Raw genomic sequence first — 5,499 nt, 5'->3', positions numbered from 1 at the left:
CTGGATCCTTACTGTGACTTAAACATATGCATAAAATAACTTTCCTGTACCAACACAAGGAGTCCGATTTGTTAGAAATCTCAAGATGAAATATTAAATCAAGTCAAATCCATTTTCATTGTGCTGACAGACAGACTTGTTTTTTCTGCTTGAATGCAGCTTTATTAATGACCACATTGGGGAATTTCTATATCACCCAAAATGCAATTTGTTTTATGCACAACCATGACAAAAAACACTTAGATCTGAGTTTTTTTTTATGTTCATATTGTACATTTTGGCAGATGCAGGTACTGCTGTGTTTTCCTACTTGTCATTGTAATAGCAGAGGTAGCACTTAGGAGTGGCGGCGGTGTGTGATTTAATGAAAATGTACTGTTGAGTGTGTACATAGTCAGAGCCTCATCGTCCAGACTGCGCCTCAACTGTTTGCACTTTCAGATAATCAATCCCACAGAGACACAAATGAACGGATTGATTTAAACCTCGGAGCAGCCGGCCAGACCCCACTGCACTGAGAAACTCTATCCATCACCAAACACAATAGCTTTCTCAAGCGCATCACAGGTAAGAACCACTCCATCAACTGCAGCTTGGAGAGATCACAGTAGTGAGACTAACTACAAATGAGACTGGACCTCTACTCTGCTACCACAATAGAGCAGAGTCAGCTAGCCAGAAAGTCAGCCAGTAAGTCAGCTGGCCACAGCTAGCCAGCTAGCCACAGCCTAACCCTCTCTCTCTCTCTCTCTCTCCCTCTCCAGCCAGTCACAGTCAGCCAGCCAGTCACCTGGTCTGAGAAAGATGCCCCCGACACAGGACACAGAGTCTCTATGGAACTCCCCTCACCGGCCAGTTCTCATGGTAACATGATCTCTGCATGCATCTCATCTCTATGGGGCTACAACTTCCCTAAGTGAAGTGTGGCTAGTGATCGGTGATATCTTTATATATTGCCTATAGTATAGCTACAACATACAAGCTATCATTGCAAACGTGGTTTCCCTTAGATATTTACATGCTACTTTGTGCATTGGCTATTCAGTGTATGTGGAGGCGAAGTCAATTCCAGCTTCTTATTTATTTGAGGTTAAATTCATAGAGATTCATGTTACAAACTGTCACACATGAATTGTCACAGTGTATTTTATTCAGAGCAAACAGAATACTACTGCCAAGCAAACAGACGACTGTTGCTCTACCCCCTAGCTATCTCTGTGAAATAATACTGTAAAAGAGGACATTTTAATTAAGTTCAATAACGGTGGTACTTTTTCTGTACATATTGTTGTATTTTTTTTTATATATTGGTAGTTACAGTCTTGTTGTATTTGATATCATGGAAAATCTACCCACGTTTCTTGACAGCATTCCAATACAACTATTCATTTTGTCTTCATACTAGCGTTTACTGGTAGGACAGTGACATGCAAAAGTATTCAGACCCCTTGGATTTATTGTGTTACAAAGTGGAATGAACATTTATTTAGTTGTCATTTATTGGTCAACAGTCTACACAAAATACTCTGTAATGTCAAAGTGGAATATAAAAATTAAAAAAATGATTAATACAAATTAAATAATTTAAATATAGTCATTCAGCTCCCTGAGTCAATACATGTTAGAAACATCTTTGGCATCAATTACAGCTGTGATTCTTCTGGATTGTGCAATATTTACACATTATTCTCTTCAAAATTCTTCAAGCTCTATCAAGATGTTTTCAAGTTTTGCCGTAGATTTTAAAACAGATTTAAGTCAAAACTGAAACTTGGCCACTCAGGAACATTCACAGTCTTCTTTGTAAACAACTCCAGTGTAGATTTGGCTTTGTGTTGTAGGTTATTGTCCTGCTGGAAGGTGAATTCCTCTCCCAGTCTCTGGTGTTAAGCAGGCTGAAGCAGGTTTTCCTCTAGGATTTTGCCTGTGCTTAGCTCCACCCTGTTTACTTGCTTATTATTATTTAACTATGCAAGTCAGTTAACATGATGCAGCCACCACCATGCTTGAAAATAAGGAAGCAGTTACTCAGTGATGTGTTGTGTTGGATTTGCCCCAAACATATGACTTTGCATTTAGGCCAAAATGTGTATTATTTTGCTGTGTTTTTTGTTGTTGTATCAGTGTTACTTTAGTGCCGTATTTCATACATACATGTTTTGGAATATATGTATTCTGTATATTTGTATTCTTCTTTTCACTCTGTCATTTAGGTCATTATTGTGGAGTCATTGCAATGTTGTTGATCCGTCCTCAGTTTTCTCCCATGACAGCCATTGAACTCTGTAGCTGTTTTAAAATCACCAATGGTAACACCTCTGAGCAATTTCCTTCCTGTCCTTCAGCTCAGTTCAGAAGTACAACTTTATCTTTGATGTGTCTAGGTGGTTTAACACATCATCCACAGCATAATTTTTAATTTGGCCATGCTTAAAGAAATATTACATTTCTTATTGTTACCTATCTACCAATCACTACCCTTCTTTATGAGGGTTTCAGAAAGCCTTTGTAGTTGAATCTGTGCTTGTAATTCAATATTTGACTGAGGGACCTTCCAGATATTGTATGTATGGAGGACAGAGGAAAGGTTAGTCATTCAGAAATCATGTCAACCCCTATTATTTCACATAGAGTGAGTCCATATAACTTATTATGTGATTTGTTTAGCAAATTCTGACTCCTGAGCTAATGTAGACGTGCCTAAACAAAGGGGCTGAATACTTATGCAACTATATTTTAATTATGAATGTTGTTTCTTTAAAAAAATATAGATTTTTTTTCTCACTTTGACATTACGTAGTATTTTGTGTAGATTGTTGACAAAAAGTGACAATTAAATCCATTATAATCCCACTTCGTAACACAATAAAATGTGAAGAAATCCAAGGGTCATGAATACTTTTGCAAGGCACTATATCACTACAGCTACACTTCAATATAATTCATTCACTACACTACAATTAATTTAACTGAGTCACTTAATACATGTCAGGGTAACATGTATCCACTTCTCCTGATGTATCATTTTGATAGCGTGATTAAAAGCAATGACATTAAAACCCCAAATAATCATGACCTTATCGTTTAATCTTTTCTCTCCCACTGAAATGAATGAGTGCAAGTAGCCCTCTCTCCCTCGCTCTTTCTCTCTCTCCGCCTCTTCTCTTGTCTTTCTGTCTGTCTATCTCACTCCTCTCCCCCTCTTTCTCTCTCTCCGCCTCTTCTCTTGTCTTTCTGTCTGTCTATCTCACTCCTCTCCCCCTCTTTCTCTCTCTCCACCTCTTCTCTTGTCTTTCTGTCTGTCTATCTCACTCCTCTCCCCCTCTTTCTCTCTCTCCGCCTCTTCTCTGTCTTTCTGTCTGTCTATCTCACTCCTCTCCCCCATCTTTCTCTCTGACCCATGGTTCCTCCACACATTGAAATGTAAACCCACCATGCAGCCCTCACAAAGAGCGCTTTTCTATTAATTTTGCTATTGGAAGTATAAATCAGTTTTAAAACAATATTTTCTTCTCTAAATGACTGATTCCACTGACATAAATGTTTTAGTGAGTGCAAAGTGAACCAATTTACGCTTCTCAGTGCTCGCCTGTACTATATCCGTCAGTAGTCATTTGGCCAGGGTGGCAGAGCATGAGAAGATGTGGAGGGAATTTTCAATCCAGACCTCTCACTGCATCGCAGCCTCTTTAACCCAGCACAGACCTACTTATCACAGCCAGGCTTCCTCCATACGTATGATCAGTCCTATCACCCGTGATCTCTCTTTCTCTCTCTCCCTCTTGTTCTCTCGCTTTTCTCCCTCTTTCTCTTTTCTCTCTCTCTCAAACTGTTGTACTAAGTGATACGAAGTTAGGTTCCAATGTTTACCAGTCAGATAACAGATAAACGAAATGAAATAGTGACACAGTTCCAGTTTGAAAGTGTCACATATCACATCAGTAGGCTGCGTGTTCATTTGTGAGATGCGACAGTAGAAGCACAATGTCAATTTTACAGCAGAGTGTCGTAATGCATTCTAACCTTCACTGGAGGAATGGTGCCAATTCCAGATTGGCTTCTGAGAGACAGGGCATTGTCGCTGACAGATACTGCGTTTTGTCTGGAACTGACTATTGTTGACGTCAACACACACAGAACTGAGGGAGACTCGTCAGACAGTGTCCCCAGTCTCTAGACAAAACAAAGCTGTGTGTTTGTCCTTTGATTGCATTAGGACTAGTTGGAGAGTAACCTACCACACTGAAGAGGGAGTTTAAAACCAAAAGAACTTGCCCATTGACAATATGATGGAGAGAGTGCATTGCACTCACCACTATATTTAAATGGAGAGCCTATTTCTAGAAGCAGGTTTAAGTCAAGACATCACCATGAAAGGGTAATTATAGAGGGAGATGTTGTTTTCCTGTCAGTGTCTTTTTGCTGGAGAGAGAACATGGAGCGTGGTGAGAGGTTTATGATGGATCTATTTCCTCTGTATGAGAGGAGAGAGATAGGGAGAGAGAGATAGGGAGGGTGAGAGAGAGGAGAGATAGGGAGAGAGAGAGGAGAGAGATAGAGGAGTGATAGGGAGAGGGAGAGAGATATAGAGAGGGAGAGAGAAAGGAGAGAGATAGGGAGGGGGAGAGACAGAGAGAGAGCGAGAAAGGGGGGTTGGTGAGGAACTGGGAGGGGAGTTGAGATCTCCAGATGTACAAGCCTATTGATCGGGACAACCCCTCCAATCCTGGCTCTTTTTCTCGCTCTCTCCTCTTCTTCAATAGTCTATACCCCCCTCTCTCTCAAATTCAAATTCAAATTCAAGCTGCTTTATTGGCATGAAAAACATTGTGTCAATATTGCCAAAGCAACAATGTATACAATATACATTGTAATACAATTAAAACAATGACAAATAATAATATAGAATGGCAGTAAATAATAATACAAAATTAAATATAAAAATAGTAACAATAAAATGGTAACAGTCAATAGTCGAATGTAATGTATGGTGTAATGCACCACTACCACCACCACCATCATTAAACTGCTATCATTACCATTACCACCCATACCATTACTATTAGGAATGATAAACAACAATAATAATACTAATAACAATAACAGTAATAACAATAACAGTCATAATAAGTAAGTTACTGCTTACTATGCAGATGTTATTATTCAGTGTCCCTCAGGCTATGGCAGGCAAATACATATTTGGCTGCAAGAGGAGCCATTGCTCCTTCGCCCATGAGTATTTTTTTTTTTTCACCATCTATCTCTCTCCATCTTCTATCTCTCTCCCTCTCTATTCTCTATTCCTGTCTTCATCTTCTCTATTCCCTCTCCACAGTGTTGGGGTGAATTAAAAATGGCTTCATATAATGTGAGAAGCGATTGCAGGGCCCCGATCGATACACTTTTAATCCCTTTCCTCTCTTTCTCTCTCTCTCTCTCTCTCTCTCTCTCTCTCTCTCTCTCTCTCTCTCTCTCTCTCTCTCTCTCTCTCTCTCTCTC

The sequence above is a fragment of the Salvelinus alpinus genome, chromosome 35 (assembly GCF_045679555.1).
Source record: "Salvelinus alpinus chromosome 35, SLU_Salpinus.1, whole genome shotgun sequence".
NCBI lineage: Eukaryota > Metazoa > Chordata > Actinopteri > Salmoniformes > Salmonidae > Salvelinus > Salvelinus alpinus.
This window is presented reverse-complemented; position numbering follows the sequence as displayed.